General features: G+C 38.8%; 1 long non-coding RNA gene across 2 annotated transcripts; it reads left to right on the top strand.

Moving 5' to 3' along the window:
* The first annotated feature begins 4881 nt into the window (after positions 1–4881).
* Positions 4882–18187, top strand: LOC141493803 (uncharacterized). Of its 2 annotated transcripts, XR_012470319.1 has the most exons (4): positions 4882–5032; positions 7090–7203; positions 17883–17990; positions 18071–18187. It is a non-coding gene; the product is annotated as an uncharacterized LOC141493803 (long non-coding RNA). The 2 variants fall into 2 exon arrangements; XR_012470318.1 differs by having other exon boundaries at positions 17883–18187.
* The last annotated feature ends 1440 nt before the right edge of the window (positions 18188–19627 follow it).

Genomic DNA, 19627 nt, shown 5'->3' with positions numbered 1-19627 from the left:
CCAAAGCCTTTAAGGTTACAGAGTGCCAAAAATAAAATAAAATAAAAAGTATTATAGTAATGAATCTCTCCTCTTCATTGAATCCCAGAACATTTTATAAATTTAAATAATGCAAGGCTGAATATGGATGGAATCAGTGGCAGGGAGCAGTAGGGTGGGGATATGGAATCGTGAATAAATCATAGAGCTCAGGCCAGAGTGATCCACAGAGGAGCAGAAGGAAAAGAGACAAGAGAGGTGGCCCTTCAGATTAGAGAGGACAGCAGTAGAGCCTTAACTGGGAACCAGAGCTCCAGAGGAGGGCACAGGGGCCGCTACCCTGACTCCTGAGAGATGTGGAGAAAGAGAAAATCATTCATGATCTGTGGGTGAAGGCTAAGGCAGCCTGTGTGTGAGACAAGCTGGCACAGTATCAGGAAGGCAGAGGTTCTTGGGATCAGAGACGGAAGAATAGAGGTCATCTAACCCAACCCTTTCATTTTACAAATGAGAAAACTGACGTTCAGAGATATTGAGTGACTTGCTCAAGTTCACTAGTAAGTATAGGAAGGGAAGATTTGAACTCATGTCACTCTAGCCAGCTCCGCCATAACATACTTGCCTCACTTCTACCATCTTAGTTGATATTTATAATACCCCTGATGTAAGTATTAACCCCACTTTTTCAGGTGAGGAATTGACTTTTTGAATCATAACTCTGTGAGTAGTGAGCCCTCTGTGATGAATTCAAGAAAAATAGTTTTTAGGAATACTGAGGCTTGCTCAGGGTGGGCAGTCAGAGCCTAATTAAGGAACTTAGAATTGGAGAAATGAAACTTATAAATGTAAAAGGGTTAGATCAATGCCGAGAGAAACCAAGGGGACTGCAGCAGTCAGAGAAGGCTTCTTGGGATCTGAGCAGGTCTTTGAAGACAGGGGAAGTGTAGACAGAGGGATATGACAATAGAGGGTGATCTAGACAGAGGAGAAATGTCATTAATAAAAGGGTGGAAGTGAGTATGGAATGAGGAAACTTGCCTGTCAGAAACACAGAATTTGTATGGGGCTCTAGTATGAGGAGGGATCAATCAAGCAAGCAAGCAATATTTATTAAGTATCTATTATTTGCCAGACACTATGCAAAGTGCCAAAGATACAAAAAGAAGCTATAACCAGTCCTGCTTTCATGGAGCTTATAATCTAATGGGTGAGACAACATACTAACAAATATATACACAGAAATCTATGTACAGGATAAATTGGAAAACTGTAAGAGAGGAGAGCAATGAGCTTAAAAGGGGGGGTTGGGAAGGCTTCCTAAAGAATATGGAATTTTAGTTGGGACTTTAAGGAAGCCAGAGAAGTCAAGATAGGAATGTCTATAGAAAATAGCTAGCTAATAAGGGGAACTGAAAAGTGTTCTTTCCCAGAGTAATTCAGGGGCATAAGGGGTTTATATCCCACTAGAAGGGAAATACATTCTCACCAATGGTCAAGGAATGGACTAAAATTCCCTCCCAACTATCCAATGGTAAGACTGACACTGGGAAAGAAAACTGTTCCATGGGGGATCCAATTGGTATGCTCAGAGATCTAGAGGACTTTGGTTCAAATTTGATCTCTGATACTTAACACCTGTGGGATTTTGGTAAATCAACTTAATCTCCCTAGGGCTCAGTTTTCTCATCTATAAAATGAGAACATCGGGCTATATTATTTCTGAGATTCTTTCTAGCTCCAGATCTATGATCCTATGATCATAGCATACTATTCTAACCAAATTACTTATCAAGGTCTTGAAAGGTTAATAAGAATAATAGTAGATACCATCTCCATGTGGCCGTAATATTTTACAAAGATCTTCCTTCACCACAAACCCTAAGAAATGGGTCAATGTGACAAATATTACAGGAGATTTGGACAAAGTGGTAAATCGATGTTTGTGGAATTGTGAATTAATCCAATTGCCCAAAGGACTATTAAACTATGCATACCCTTTGACCCAGCAATGCCACACTACTAGGTTTGTATCCCAGAGGGGTCACAGAAAGGAAAAAGGACCCATTTGTGCAAAAATATTTACAGTAACTTTTCTTGTGGTGGCAAAGAAATCAAGGCAAAGCTCATCATTTGGGGAGTGACGGAACAAGTGTGGAATATGGTTGCGAGAGAATGCTACTGTGCTAAAAGAAGCAATGAGCAGGATGATTTTCAGAAAAACCTGAGAAAGTTTATATGAATTGATTCAGAGTGAGCAGAACCAGAATACTGGACACAGTAACCAATATTGTAAGCATAATTAGCTATGAAAGTTGTTTTGTTCAAAACAATGATCCAAGACACGTCCAAAGGACCTAAGATGAAAAATACAATGCCTTTCCAGAGAGAGAACTGCAGAATGAAGTATATTTTTTATTTTATTTTTCTTAGGTTTTCTTGTATGTGTTTTCTTTTTTTTTGCAACATGGCTAAAATAGAAATGTTTTTCATGACATCATATGTGTAATACATAGCATAATGCTTACTTTCTCAAAGGGTGAGGAGAGGTAGGAGAAAAAGAGAAAATTTGAATCTCAACATTTAAAAAAGAATATAAATAATTTATACATGTAAGTGGGAAATATTTAATGAAATATTTTTAAATAGGTCATTGTTACATTCATCTCACAACTTAAAAAATTTGAGACCTACAGAAATTAAGACTTGCCTATGGCAAAGTTAGTGTCAGAAGCAGGATTCTAACCATCCTTGCTCTACCATTCACTCCCACTATGACTTTAGGGTCAGAATTCAAATCAAACTAGGTGACCTCTGAGGTCCCTTGCTGATTGCAAAACTTTTATCTGTGATTCAGACCAGATCACAGATTTAGAGCAGTAAGGGGCCTGATAAGTCATCTAGACAACCCCCCTTATTTTACAGATATAGAAAGCCCCAGAAAGGTTAATTCAGACTTTCTGGCTCTAAATTCAGTGCCTTTCCCATTATACCACATTGCCTTTACAAGGAGAGACCCTTGGAAACCACTAGTGGTTACAGACAGATTTCCCATACATTTTTCTTCCCAATGAGACCCTCTGAGGTTCCTCAGCCCACAAACCAAACCAGATGCTCCATCACTATAGATATTTAAAACTCCACTTGATCACAGTCCCATACGACAAGCCCTTATGTGTGGACACAGCATCTTGTCACAAGACCTAGAAAATCTCTTCTGATCTTTAGGATTTTTGGATTCCAGGCCCTGGGGCTGTCTTCCTTCTCTCATTTCCTGATTTTTCCTTTATCACCAGTAGGACAATGGCTCTCTCATTAGTCCCACTCTTTCCCCAATCCTCCAACCTTTTTATTACAGTAGCTATGGAGCAGAGTCAGTCCTGCACTTTCCAACAAAGAGGAAAATAGCAATTAGGGGCTTTTGTCTGGACTGTGCTAGGCCTGGCTGACATCACCCTCTATTCCCTTATGTATCCGAGCTCATCGTTAACCCTGTTCTCTCCCTGCTGCCTGCTGGGTGGTCAGGCAGCCAAACCCAGCCACAGGCAGAGGGTGGGAGCCGTGAAATGCGGTCCTCAACAGGGCTACACCAGACCCTTAATGACCGCTGGGAGAAAACCGAAATACGTGGGGGGTTTTAGAAGTCTGTACTGAAATGCCTCATAATAAATGAGATGATTGGTGGTGGTGCTACTACTTCCACCCAACTCTTGCCTGCATCTACCCCCCTTCCCAGACTGCCAGCCTGATCCTCCAAAGCCATTCTCTCCCATCTCTGCCAAGATAAAAGGAGAAGGAAGGGGGTACAGCAACTTGAGGGAGCAGCAGGTCCCTCCAGTCACTGACACTTGCTCCTGTTGTCCAGCTGCTGCTCCCCTACTCTTCTCTCTGCCAGACTTGCCCTTTACCCTGGACCAAGGAGAAGCAGTTCTAAGGGTCACTAGAAGGTAGGTGGTAGGACAGTAAGAGCAAATGCTGACCAATCCCAAAAGAGAGGAAACAAGCCAAGAGTCTAAGAGTCAAAAGGGGTCTGAATCCACAGATCAGTGAAGAGGAGGCAGAGCTCTCTTATCAACACCATAAAAAAGACTCCCAGGACAAGAAGCTACATGAAAAATATTGCCAATTCATTGGCACTTATTTCTCCCTTTGAAGTGCTTTTCTGATGTGTTGAGTGTTGACTGTTGTATCCCTCCTACCAGTTCTTCCTGACACCTGCCCAGCTCTATGAACTCTAACCTGATCCTGCAAAGCATTCTGCTTACTCTTAAATTATGCCTTCTTTTCCCAGAAGGATTCCTTCCCTGCTAATTGTCCCTAATCACGGGCACTTCCATTAAGCAGATCCTAACCACTGAAAGGGGAAGGGATTTGACAAAAAGGACCTTTCGGGCCATTTAGTCCAGACCTTTATCTCACAGAAATCAATGCTACCAATATCCCTAATAGATGATCTTCCATCCTCTGCTTGAATACTTCTAGTGATTGGGAGGACACTGCTCTATATAGCCCATTTAATCCTTCGGCAGTTCTAATCATTAGAATCCCACAATCATGACTTTATTGGGGTAATTATAGCCTGTCCTGTTAGAGGGGATGAGTTGAACTGATTCATTCACACTCTTTTGTCTGGACTTCTCTGTAACCAGCAGCAGGCAAAAACAAAATGGCAGGTTAGATTAATACTGACTTCTATGAACAGAGCACAGCACAGGCAGAGCAAACCTGATCAGGCTACAGGGACGCTTGGTCTCATTGTGTTCTAGCCAGCAACAGACAGATGGACACTGGGTTTAAAATCCTTCTCCCAGTCTGATTGGTCTCCATACTCATGTCACAATACTCCCCACCCAGTACACTTTCTAGTTCAACACGACACCTCTCTACCTTTGCCAATCCCCCATCCTTGGATTCTCTGCCTCCTCATATAACTCTTTTCAAGGCTGGAGATCACCTTCTACAAGAGCCCTTTCCTCAGCCCCCACCCAGGGGTAAAGCAAATTTGAACCTGCTTAAGCTGAATAAATTAAAGGGTTTCCTGGTACTATGTATGAATGTGAGTTTATGTGTGTAAGTGTTTGTGTGTGTGAATACATATATACTTTGAAGTATTTACTGGTAACATATATATATATATATAAACTTATTTGAATAATCAAATTGATAGTGCATATGTATATAAATATACATTTTAAAGTATTTCCTGGTACCATATATATATAATATACACTCTAAATTATTTCCTTATATATAGATATACATATAAATGTGTGTATACATATAGGCATATACGAAGTTTTTATTCTCAAAGAAGCAGTGGTTAAATATTTACCAGCACATACCTGCCCCTATGCCTTACCAATAACTTTGTATTTTCTCTGTATATATTTCATGTTAAATGATCCCAAGTAGAATATAAGTTCCTCAAGGGTAGAAACTTTCATTTTTATCATTGTATTGCCAGCATTTAGTCAAGTTTCTGACAAATAACAAGTGTTTATCTTGTTTGTTGAATGAATGGATTGTGTAATACTATAAAAAAATACTAGACCATAAATCAGAGGACTTAGATTTAAGCCAGTTAATCACTATCTGCAAATCAGTTAACCTCACTAAGACTCTGTTTCTTCATCTGTAACACTTGTTCTGCCACCTCACAAGGTTACTGCAATGAAAGTCCTTCATAACAATTAGACTATAACTGGGTGCTAACATGGAAGCCAGAAGTAAATGTCAGAGGGATACACTTCTTAAGAGAGAAATTAAAGTGGGTCATTTCAGGGTGGGCTATGTAAGCAGACCCCGAGAAGTCCCGATAGGGATCTAACTTGATTATGCTAAGTGCTGACTAAAATTGCTTCCTTCTGACTGATTGAGAAAGAATCCCAGAGGAGAATAGTTAAGTTCAAAGCATAAAAGTGTCCCAGACAACTCTGGTCTGCCTTGTCTTGGATGCAACATGGGCACTCCCAGCAGCTGGGGAATTAGGGGCAGGAAATGGGATGGAACCAGAAGTTGCCATGATATCTGTCTGCCCTACGTCCACACACACACACACACACACACACACACACATACACTTCCCCAACCCAACAACCTGGGTACTTGCTGAATAAATTGTTGATATACCAATCTGTTGATGTCAATAATCTATGGTATAGGGGAGTGAAAATTTTAACCATTACTGTTATAGTAAAATGGAATGGAGAGGAAGAAGGAAGAAGAGGAGGGTCTCAGGAATTGGGATGGAATTGTAAGTGCATACCAGACTCCTGTAATAAAGGAAGAGTGTACAAGGTGGCAAGAAGGACACTTAACTTAGAGGTTGCAGCATTTCTGGAGCTGGAGTTTGCTATTCTTTCAACTAAACTTTTAATAAAATTTCAATTGCAAGGAGACCTCAGAATTCAAGGACTCTAGAGAGACTCAAGACAAAGAGGAACCTAAAAAGATGCCCTCTCAGAAAAGGGAATAGGGTAAGAAGAAGCCAGGGAGAACTTTACTTTTAATGGAGCTGTGGAGGAGAAAGAAGAAGGAAAATGGCATGTGATAGTCTCCTATTTCTGCCAAAAATTATTTCTACTAGATTCTAAGAGGTCTACCAGTTGGAAAGATAAAAGCCCTGTCAATGCTCTCTAAATTTTTATGTCCTATGTCAAATTTCTGAACCTCTGATCAAAAGAACTGCCAGTTCTACCAGTAATTCTGAATGACTTTAAAAAGTCACTTAATTTACTACTTATCTGGTAAATGCACAGTAGGTGCTTAATAAGTGCTGATCCATAAATCAATTGGTTAGTCTCTTTGTACCCCTTTTATCTGCAAAATTAGAATCTTGGAATAGATGATGTCTGGTCTTCTTGCATGCTCTAAAATTTTGTCAGCCACTGACTTAGACAATTGTCTTCCACCCACAACATTTTTCTTTACTTTTTAATTTTAGAATGTCAAAGAGGGATCGTAAAGCTCTTTACAATGTCATGCTCTTCTCTATATTTTATAGAGTCAAAAGAAACTGAGGCATCAAGGAAGTGAAGGGTCAGTAGCAATACTGATGCCTCCTCATCTCCAGCTTCTCTTGGAAATTTAAACAATTTCCTTTCTGTTCCCTAGCCCCAGCCTGGCTGTGACATGATTTGAGTGGGAAGGAAAAGGAGGATGGTACAGATCAAGCTGGGTCCTGCCAACAGCCTGTCATCACAATCTGGAAGATGCTTCTGAGCCCAGGTGAGATCCTGTGGAGTGCCGGGCACAACAGGCAGGGTAAATAAAAACAAATAGAAACTTAATGGCTTCCAGCCCCATCCTCCTCCCATCCTTCCCCACCTTTCAATATTTCCTTCCCCTTATAGTCTGTGCCGCTCCGGGAATGCTTGATAACGTGAGCCAGACATGAGTGAGGATGCAGGGGGTGCTCAGGAGAAGACGGTTGCCATGGCAACTGCCAGCATCGTGAGCTCTGGACCTGTTGACTCTCCTCCTCTTAGGCCCCCACGTCACTCCTAGATGTCTTCTCCCAGTAGGAGATGCTGAAAATGAGACACTTGGAGCCAAATGGTGGAAGCCAGCTGGAGACAGGAGGAGGCTTCCTAAAAAGCCAGCCCACTGTCTGACCAGGCTGGTCCCCCAAAGGGCTAGGCTCAGAGATACAGGATTGCACTGTTTTCTCCCCTCCAGTTCTGCTCTCAAAGAATATCTCTGCCCCCAGATCCTCAAATCATCCAAATAACTCCCTGCCTTCTCCCCTTTGCAAGCCTCTTTCTCTTTGCTGCTATGCTTCACAGAATTGGAGAGTAGAGAAGACCTCAGTGACCATCCAGCCTAATATATATCCAATCTGATCTGGATAGGCTATTTGTAAATGAATAAACCACCCTCTCCTCCAGACTCATACTTAAATATTGCTGAGTGTGGCCAAATGCAAAATCCCAGCATCCCACCTCCCTAGTTTTCAGGGCACATTAAACTTCTTTGAGTAACAGAAGTTTTGGAATAAATCCTCCAAAATATTTGCAAGTCTCTGTAGTCTCAGATCTAGAATCTTTGTTCCTTTCCTTGACATTATAGCTCAACCTGGCCAGCCCTCTTCACTTCCACCACTTAGTCACCTTTTGCACCACCTTTTATAAGAGTCCTCCCCAGATCCTGACCCCACCTCAGATATTAGTGCCTTATTTACTTAACTATTTTGTACTTTTTCTTTTTATATTTATGTTGTATATATAGTTTTGCATGTCTTTGTCTCAGTCATTAGCAGATAAGATGCTTGAGGAAAAGAACCTTTGAATTTTTTGATATCTGTATCTCTAACATCTAACACAGTGCCTGGTTCTTGACTGAACAGTGACAACACTATTCTCTCACTTCCTTGGGTCTGAAATTGTAGATTGAATGAATAAATGGACAATATTTATTAAGTGATTACAAAGTAACAAGCACTGCAGAGTCAATTCTCTCTAGTTTATCTAAGTTTTCATTAAGTCCCACCAATTCTTCTTTCAATATTCTAAAATGTGTTCCTTCCTGCTCATTCCTCCTACTCCAATTTGAGTATAGGTCCTCCTTATCTTTAATGTAGATTATTGCATTAGACCCCAAATTGACCTCTCTGTCTTCATTCATTCGTTCATTCATTCATCAAATGTTTATTGAATGTTTATATAAGGCATTATGGAATGTACTGAGGGAGTCATGAAGATTAATAATAATATTTATTATTAATAAGTATTGCTATATTTATAATTAATAAAAATATTAATAATAATCCATTTTATTGGTAACATTTATTAATAATATATTATTTATAATGTGTTAAGTAATTTACAGATATTATCTTATTTGCATGTTGTCTGGCTTCGGGGAAGGTCAAATCTCTTCCTGCCTCTAATACCTTCTACACACTAGTACCACAAGCTTTCTAAATAAAACACTTGCCTCATGAGAGACATGAGTGCCAAGTAAAAATCACTGGACTTGTAGTGAAGAAATCTTGATTTAGTTCTCAGATCAGACACTTAATTTTCTTTGTAGGTCTATGGGAAATGACTTCTGAAGATCTGAAGAGGTTAAGTCATTAGTCTACTCCCTGTCCTTTCATATTTCCTTCCTCTTTCCCTAATTCCTCCTCTGCCTTTCACTCGCTTACCAAAGTCCCCCAAAGCTCAAAATCCATGCCCCATTTTCATTTCACCCTTTCCCTTTCCTTGTGCCACCACCTGATGCTGCCACCTTCTATTTCTGAAGTATAATGACCAATCAATCAAACAGCATGAATTAAATGTCTATTATGTACCTGAACTATAGACTGAACTAAGTATTAGATCCTGCAGAGATCCTTTAAGTGGATCCAACCAAAGCCCAATGATTCAGAGTTGATGATGATGATGATGAGGAGGAGGAGGAGGAGGAGGAGGAGGAGGATGTCTGTAGTCCTCCTGGGAGCAGGGATCTTCTAAATGTGATACCTAAGGACCCTTAGAAGACAAAAATATGGGAGAATTATGGGAGGATGGAAAGACATTAGAAAAAAAGCAATATATGGTGTCACAGTTGTAGACTATAACAATTGAGGAAAGCCTTTGATATAGAAGACAAGATGCAAAGATCTTCATAGTCTAATAAAGATAATTTTTATGCCATATCAGATATTTCATTGATGGAAGGACCAAGGCAGACTAGGGACTTACTTTGTCCTTGGAGGCTTAGGAAGTTAACTAGAAGAATATTAAAAAGTTAAGTGACTTGCCCAGGGTCATATGGCTAATATGGGTCAGAGGTGGGATCTTCCTGACTCTGACCCAGCTTGTCATCCACCGCCTTTCATTCAATAAGTTTCAGATTATTTTGTTAAAGGTTTTCCTTGGTTACAACACTACTCTTTTCATTTATGCTCAGCTCTTAAGTATTTTGTTACTGAAATATGATAATCACCTATGCTCTATTTGAAAAATAAAATTTGAGGAGTTATTGTCTTGGTGTTATCTTTCTCTCTCTAGAGTGATACAATGACACCTCAATTTAAATCATTAAGTTGCTCCAATTCTGCCCAGTTCAAGCCAGTGCGACATGTTCTATCTTGGTTTCAATTTCAGTTGCTTAGTTTGTGTGTGACTATGTATTTATGCATGCTCATCTGTGATTTAGGCACAGCTTTGTCATTTCAGGGAACTCCCAGTGTGGAAATATCTTTCTCCGATTCAAGTCAGAACTTTTAGGTATTTTTTAGTCTTAGAGAACTACCTAAAATACTGAGAGACTAAGTCATAAGATCACAACTGTAGAGGTAGAGTCAAGAAGACCTGAAGTCAATTTGGTTTTCAGACACTTATTAGTCGTGTGACCCTGTTTACCTCAGTTTCCTCATTAATAAAATGAACTGGAGAAGGAAATAGCAAATCACTGCAATACCTTTGCCAAGAAAACCCCAAATGGGATCATGAAGAGTCAGACATGACTGAAATGACTGAACAAAGAAAGAACTTTAGAAGCCTTCTGATTCAATCCTACACTTTACAGAGGAGGAAACTGAGACCCAGTAAGATAAGGTGACTTGATCATAGGTATTAACAGAGACAGGACTTGAACTCAGATCCCTTGATTCCAAATCTTTCCACCAGGTCACTATATAATTTGTCTATTATCTTGCCACCATTTTTCAAAATATTGAATTCAGGTCTTTTTTTTTTTAACTTTTATGCTGACCCATAATCCACTTTGCCACCCTGACTCTCATCTGTGAAAAGAATTTCTTAATATCATATGATCATAGAGGAAGAGCAAAACAATTGCTCTTTGTTTCAGAAAAGGTAGATAATGGAGTCAACCAGGAGAAACAACAGGAAAAAAGTCTGTCCTGTATTCCAGTGACAAGATGGGTTACAGAGTGAAGGAGAAAGTTTTACAGAATCAAGGAAGTCTTGGACTAGAGGAGAGAGGTTTATTTTGTTTTATGAGAAAAGTTAGAGCATCAGGACCCAAAAATATCAGACCTTAGAGATTATAGACTCCAACTTCCTTATTTTTTCAGGTCAGGAAAATTAGAGCCAAGAGATGACAGAGGTTCATAGAATTTAGAGCAAGGAAGACACTTTAAAGATTCAAGATCATTTGGGTGAAGTACTGACCCAGGATCATACAGGGTGGGATTTTTTCCATTGTGGATGAAAAATGATTCTATGCTCTGTGTAAAGTAGTGATGATGGTGGCAATGATGGGAACAATTTGGTTTTGCCTTAATTCTGAAATAAGCACACGTAGTAAGACAAGAAAAGAGTAGATATAAGAACTGGACCTGTGATTCTACTGATGGAATGGAAGAGGAAGGAAATGAATATTTATGAAGTGCAGTTATGTTCCAGGCACTATAAAAAGCACTTTATAAACATTATTTCATTAAATCTTCACAAGAATTCTGCAAGGAATTTTACAATTGAGTAAGTTGAGGCAAACAGGAGTTAAGTGACTTGCCTAGAGTCATACAGCTAGTGAGTGTCTAAGGCTGGATTAGAACTCTGATCTTGGGGCAGTTAGGTGGCGCAGTGGATAGAGTACCTACCCTGGAATCAGGAGGACCTAAGTTCAAATGTGGTCTCAGATACTTAATAATTTCCTAGCTGTGTGACCTTGGGCAAGACATTTAACCCCATTGCCTTAAATTAAAAAAAAAAGAAAAGAAAAATATTTTTAAATAAAAAAGAACTTTGATCTTCCTGGACTCAAGCCCAAGGCTCCATCCCCTGAGTCACCCAGCTTTCTCTAGTATGGAATGCCCTCAACCAATGTAGGTCAGCCCAACTTTGTTGTTTATAGTCTTAGAGCCCCTTAGATCTTAGAGCAGTTATGTGACTTACCCAGATTCACATAACCAATATGTGTCAGTGTAGGACTTGAATCCAGATCTTCCTGGCTTTAAGCCCCTCTCTCTAGACCAAAGTTGGCTCTCTTTGTCAAGGATACATTGTAAGAAATCTGAAATTTTTAGTTCCCTGAGAGTTGTATCAACTGAAGGTAGGTAAACATAGGAGAAATACATTTTACTGGGCATTGAATGAGACAGGTGTTGCAGTGGGTGGAGCACTAGGTTTGAAATCAGGAAGAGCTGAGTTCAAATTCAGCCTCAAATATTCACTTGTCTATGGGACTCTAGATAAATCATTTCACATCTCAGTTTGCTTCAGTTTCCTCATCTGTAAAATGAGGGTGACAGTGGCACCTACATCCCAGGGTTGTTGTGATGATGAAAATGATATGATATTTGTAAAGCATTTTGAAAATTGTGAGGCACTATCCAAATGCTAGTTAATAGCAACAACAGCAGCTATCAAATGATTCATTTTCTAGCCATAAATATGCCAGTAGCCAGCTTTTTCATTTGGGATGAGTCACCTAAACCCTGTAGGACCGTTTCCTCACCTGTAAAATGGGAAGGGGGTGGACCAGATGATCCCCTAAGGTCCCTTCTGCTTACAGATCTAGAAGCCTGAAAGTCTATGATCTCTAACATACCTTTCACTTTTTAATTCAATGACACCCATCGTGACTGCCTTCTGTTATTGAATAAAGTTCAGAGCTATTGAACTGCTACAAATAAATCAAGGTATGTATTGTCTGTAATGACTAGAAGGATGGATAGGCAATCTTGTCCAGTATTTGTAACTATAATACCAGGAGGGTATCTCTTCTCCCACCTCCACTGTTTCTCAATTTTAATTTTAATAAGCCTACAATTCTCTCCAGGATGGCCTTCCCAGACTGAGGCATTACCTCGAAGCCATTGTCATATTCTTTCCTGAAAGATTTCTGTTTTCAGGGCCTCTCTTCTGTCACTGAACTGTCAAAGGCAACAGCTGAACATCCCTATGTCTGTTTGGGCAATACACCTGTACACATTAGCAAACTGGAGTTCAATTTGCATGGAATAGCTACGACCAAACTTGATTCTATCACATACTGTTCTCCATAATTGGCAGAATGGAATGGGTGAAAGAATTAGAGCTGGAATATTAGGTCAGGGTTCAAATCCCAATGTGATTTATGAATTATACAACCTAGGTTTAGACTTTTAATCTCTATAAAATGAGAGGATGGGAAATAATGTGACACATGCTTGGAGAATTGTCCTTGAAGTCCGAAAGTCTTTTTGTTTTGGGGGGGGTGGTATTTTTGCAAGGCAGTGGGGTTAAATGACTTGCCCAAGGCCACACAGCTAGACAATTATTAAGTGTCTGAGGCTGGATATAAACTCAGGTACTCCTGATTCCAGGGTCAGTGCAATATCCACTGTACCACCTAGTCGCCGCAAAGTCCAGAAGTCTTGATTACATCTAGCCTCTATGTCAGCCTGGGTAAACCACTTGAATCACATTTCTAAAATTATATATTGCAGAGGGAAATTCCTTGTTGTCATTATTGTTTAGTTGATTGATCATTTCCATCTCTTTGTGACCTCATTTGAGTTTGGGTTTGGGATTTGGTTTTTGGTTTTTTTGGACACAGATACTAGAGTGGTTCACTATTTCCTTCTCTAATCAATTTTGGAGATAAAGAAATTGAGGCAAAAAGGGTTAAGTGATTGTCAAGGTCACATAGATTTAAGGCCAAGTTTGTACTCAGGGCCTCCTGACTCTGGGGCTGATTGCACCAACTAGAGTTCCTACTTGGAAGTTAGATCTGAGAGAGAGGAGAAAGAGAAACAAAGAGAGGGACAGAAAGATAGATAAGTGAATGGATGAAGACATGAACAAGAGAGGAATAATTTGGAAGAAAACCTTTTTGAAAAGGAACTTAGGTCTGGGAAGGAAAAAATGGTAGTCAGTATCTTTCTACTTAAATCTAATATCCTATATTCTCTCTAATGTCATAGTTTAATTAGTATTTTTGTCCTTCATTCTTGAAGAAGACCATAACATCAGGGAGGTGATGCCATGACAGGCATGTGAACTGGATTCAAGTGAGGGAACTATACTAAATCACTAATCATACTTTTTCCTCCAGAACCATCTGGGTCCAGAGGTCAAATATGAATCAGTCAAGGTTAAGTGGCTTGCCCAAGGCCACAGCTGGTAAATTGTCTGAGGTCAGATTTGAAGTCAGGCCCTCCTAACTTCAGGGTTGGCATTCTACCCACTGTGCCATCTAGCTACCCCCCCCCATAGTATAAAGGGGAAGGAGAAGGGAACAACATTTATTATGCATTTATTATATTATAAAATAATCATTTATTATGCCAGTAACTACACTAAGTACTTTGCAAATATTATCTTATTGTATCCTTACAACAACCCTAGGATAGGAATTCATGAGTAATAATAATAGCTGATATTTATACAACCTTTGAAGGTTTACAAAATGCTTTATATGTGAACCTCATGTGTCTATCTCATGTGAACCTTACAACAATCCAATAAAACACATGCTATAGATATTATTCTTATCTTCATTTATGAGGCTGAGAGCTATTAAGAGACTTTATTTACACAGCTAATAAATATTTGAGAAGAGATTTAACCCCTGATTCCCAACCCAACACTTGCTCTAATATGCTATATCGCTTTTCATTACATCTCACTGAATAGGGATGTATACAAATGCATGCAGGCATTACAAAAGTGTATTGTGACTATACACACACATACATAGATGTGATATATACACAATAGAAAACATGCATTTTTCTATCTATATGTATATAGAGTCACAACATACTTATGTAATGCTTGCATGCATACATTTTCTATATATGCATATAAACAGATACAATATACAAATAATGCCCTACACATTCATATATATACACACACATATATGGAGATTGTGTCTATATGTATATTATTATATAAACATATATACTAATATATATATATAACCCATATATATAAATCATCTATTCATAATTAGGTCTGTTATCAAGAAATAGTCAGATAATCCCCATTCTAGTTTTGAAAATTTTTTAGGGTCATTGTGAATAAACTATGTTTTTTTCTATATGCTTTTGAAGAAAAGAGATATTAATGTTAAAATCATACCTCTTCTGACAAGTTGAGAATTTATCAAAATAATGACTTCATTGTGAGATAGGCAGCCTTTATATTATATCAGATATAGTCCATGACTTTCCATGGCCTCCAGGACAAGTCCAGACTCTTCAGGATGCCATTCAAGGCCTTCCACCATTTTGCACTGTTACTTCTCCTCCCTTGACCTTCCCCTACATAAGCCTTCCACTCTAGTCTAACTTATCTCCCCATTTTCCCCAAACCTCCTTATGTAGTCTTTCCTTTTCACTTTATAATCATATTGCTTTCTTTCCATGGAATACCCTCTTTTCTTTTTCTCCCCAAATTTTATCCATTCTTCAAGGTTCCAATTAAATCCCACTTCTTCCCCAAAACCTTTCTTGACCACCCCCAGCCTGAAGTGATTTCTCCCTCCTCTGAATGCCTGTAGCAATTACTGTCTTTATAATTAATTTGGCAATTAATCATGCACCACCTTATGACAGCTCTTTTATTGTTATCTTGACTGCTTAATCTTTTGTTGCAATTTCATTTTTACATGCATATTCTCATTTTTTAAGTAGATCGAGAGTTCCTTGAGAGGACGGACTAGATCTTTTATTTCTTTATAAATTCTATGGAACATTGAGATGTACTATGAACATAGCAGTCACTTAGCAAATATTTGCAGCCACTATGGCGATAATGTATACAGATATGGGCAGTTAATAACCAAAATATTTGAAGTGTTTTTAGAGAGGATGGTTTAAATTCCATCACTTCCCCTGCCTATGGGGCTCCCAGGAGAAGGAATTTCTGCAGAAGACCATTACTAGTCCTTCCTTATCCTCACCCCCTACAAAGGGAGCATCTTCCCTCCAGGATGAGCTTTCATTTGTGTTATCTTGATGTGCAAAATTACTGACATGTCCTCTTCCACATTAGACTGTGAGTTTATGTGTTTGTCGTTGTTTGCATTCCCATCTAACCCAAAGCTCCCTTCACATAGGATGGTCTTAATAAATGCTTATTGACTGATCAACTCAGAAATATGAATCAAGACAGATAGATGGCTAGACTACAGAAGCTAAACTATTGGTAGCATGAGCGTTTCTTAAAGGAAGACTCAGGATGGATCACTGATGAAACATGTTGCCCATTTCCTGAAAGGGTAGGGACTCAGGGCACAGAGTAAGAGATAAATTTGTAGACATGAATAATACGGCAGGGATTTGTTTTTCTTGACTATGTTTATTTACAACTAGGATTTTTTTCTTTTTTTTCTTTTCTGCAGGGCAGAGGGAGAGAAAGAAAATAAAAATTTGTTAATTGAAAAAAATTTTAAAATGGAAGGATTCAGATTATAAGAGAAAAAAATGTTAAGTCTAAGTACTATGTGTGTTAACAGTCAATCAAATCTCTAGGGGATGGGAGCTCATGGAGACCAAGACTTTGGGGATCCAAACAGCTCTTTAATAATAGAGATCCAGAGCAGATATGGACTATATTTTGATGGGATTAGCTGACCTCATGGGCTTCTTCCCTTCTTCCCTCTCAAGAAACTAAGCTCTTTACACTCTTTATCCTTCTTGTGTCCCTGTCATCAGGTAGCAATTAACTTTTACCTGCTCACACTGGCTGGAACTGAAAGCACACAGAGATGCAGGCTTTCAGGAAAGGTAGCCATGGGTGTGCAAGAGCCCTTCCCTAGCTCCAAGTGGGTTCAAAGAGGTTCTTTCCAAATGATAAATCACTAGAAAGAAATGGTGTTAGATATTGACTTTTTTATCTTTTTTTTAACCTAAGAATGATGTGTAGAGCATTTCTGCTCATTTTTACAAAGGTCCACTAAATTAAATCATAATACCTTCCTTTTATACTGCATTTTATAATTTTTAAAGTGTTTTCCTTATGACAATCCTATGAAATTAGTGTATATCAATGTGTATATCATTGTTCCCATTTTACAGGTGAGCAAACTGGGACTTAGGATATCTATTGACTGACTTACAGTCACATATCTAGAGAGGGGCATTTCCCTGCTTCCCAGAGGCACACTTTGTCTTTTACTACCTGTGTGATTGTGGGTGGATCAATAAACATCTCTAAGCCTCAATTTCCTCATTGGTGAAATGTTAATGATTATACATGCAATTCACCTCACAAGGATAAGTACTGTTACTATGATTTTATTGATATAGGAAAGTCACAGATAAACTCCCTTTACCAATGATGTTACCATATTGACTCCCTCATTAAACTGTAAGCTCCATGAAGGCAGGGCCTGTCTTTTGATACTCCTTTTGCCAGCATTTTCCCAGGACATGGAAAATAGCAGGCAGCTAAGAAATGTTCATTGATTGATTGACTAATGCAGGTCTACAACTTCATTGATACATAAGGTCTTAGCCAAAGCACTGAGATGTTATGATTTCCCAAGGTCACACAGCTAAGACCTTGAACCTTGCTCTTCCTATAGTATGGCCATCTCTCCATCCACCATGAAATTCTGTTTCTCCCAAAGAAAATACTTGAAAATTATAAAAGGCTATGAAAATAGGAGGTAACATCATCATTATTATTTAATTATAGTATATATTTTTAAATTAACAAAACTACTCTAGATTGAGTCAGACTCAAACTCAGGTCTTTTGACATCAAAACCAATTCTCTAGTTTGATTTTTTTAAGGATAAAGAAGTGGACAATAGTTATCTAGCTTTTTATTACATGGCTTCCCATTAAGATTTGTAATGCATCCCTCTGCACATATCCACACATTATGCCAATTCTCAAATGACCTCTTCATCAAAAGAATAAAATCTTGTGATCTGCCTTGAAGACAGGTGGCTGTATTGTACTATTAGGTCTGCTGCTGCTCTATAATATGACAGGGCTGTCTCTATTTCCACAGCTCAGAGTCTCCTGATGTCACCACTAAAGAGATATTCACTCCCACAGCTGCAGCCTCCATATCTCCAATGGACACCCCCAAAATCCCCACGTGGACTCTGAACCCCAGGTAAATAAGATTCCACAAGCTTCAATTCAACAGACAACTACTAAATATTTATACTCTGTGGAAGGTATTATCCTTTGTAGATATTTCTTCAGAATACTGCCTTGTCTGATGAGGAAAAAAGGAGAAAAGAGGAAAAAGGCCAAAGACTTCATCTGGATGTTCAAATAAAAGAATATGTTGAAACAAAACTCACTGGACCAATTGGCCAGAGGCAACACAAGTTTCCATTATCCACCTTCAGAAAAAACAAGTCTCTTAATAGGGGATTCATTTGCTTCAATTGTATGTGACACTTCTATTAGGAATTTTCTCAGCAAAGATGCTGTGGTGGTTTGCCATTTTCTCCTCCAACTCATCTTACAGATGAGGAAACTGAGGCAAAAAAGATAAATGACTTGTTCAGGGTCACACAGTTAGTATCTGGAAGCCAGATTTGAACTCTGGAAGATGAGTCTTCCTGATTCCAAGCCCAGTGCTCTATCAACTCCAACCCCTAGCTGCCTTAAGAGTGGATACTTGAACAAAATTATAAAGATTAAGTGGAGCTTGAATGAAGAGAGATGAGAAGACATTTCTTGTTCATGGAGATAGGAGGTCCACAAGTGCACATGTTTCCAGACTTTTCCTCATCTAAAAAATACTATTTGTCACAACAGATGGCTTTCTAGAGGAGGACTGGGAGGGATATATATGGAATGCTGTGGAGACATCAGAAACAGGAAACATCAATAAAAACACAGGATTTTTTTTAAAAAAGGAATACTTAATAGAAGGCAGTGTGGCTTGTTGGAGAGTCTTGGATTAGAGTCCCAGGACATTGGTCATCATTCTAAACTCTGCTACTATTTTTATGGTCTTGGGTAAGTTGTTCTCCCCTCTAATCTATATTATCTTAAGATTCCTTCCAATTCAAAATTCTGAGATCCTAAGTAGGGAAGGATTTAGAGTATCAAATATAAGAGAAACTTTGAGGATGTAGCTAGATACATAGATTATCTGGCAAGGAGATGAGGGGATTGTAATGTTTGAGGATACAATAATGCTCTATAGATAGAAGATTCTAAGTATCATGTCGACTGTCCTTCTTGCCTCCTCCATCATTCAGTGACAATGTGCGGAAGCTTTGTTGGTTCATCATACAGATGATGATGCAGTGAATAGAGTTGGAATCAGAAAGATATGAGTTCAAATCCAACTTTGGGCACTTGCTCTGTGACCTTGGTTGGATGAGTCACTTATCTCCTGTTTGCTTCAGTATGCTAGTATACTATAGTATACTATAAAAAGAGATATTGGTACTTACTTTCCAGGGTTTTTGTAAGGATCAAATGAGATAACAATAATAAAGTAATTAGCTTAGTGCTCAACACATATTAGATGATATAGAAATGCTATTAATATTATTAAGTACTGAGACTGAATACTGGAAGACCTCAGTTCAAAACTAGCTTCAGACACTAGCTGTGTGACCTTGGACATGTCACTTAACCTCTATGTATCTTAGTTCTATTGACTATAAAATTGGGATAATAACAGCTCCATACCTCCCAGGTCTGTTTTGAGGATCAAACAAAATAGTATCTCAAAAAAAAGAACATGAGGGGAGGCTAGGTGGCGTAGTGGATAAAGCACTGGCC

The sequence above is a fragment of the Macrotis lagotis genome, chromosome 7 (genome assembly GCF_037893015.1).
Source record: "Macrotis lagotis isolate mMagLag1 chromosome 7, bilby.v1.9.chrom.fasta, whole genome shotgun sequence".
Taxonomy (NCBI): domain Eukaryota; kingdom Metazoa; phylum Chordata; class Mammalia; order Peramelemorphia; family Peramelidae; genus Macrotis; species Macrotis lagotis.
Note: the sequence above shows the minus strand (reverse complement) of the source record. Positions and strands in the feature narration are given on the sequence as shown.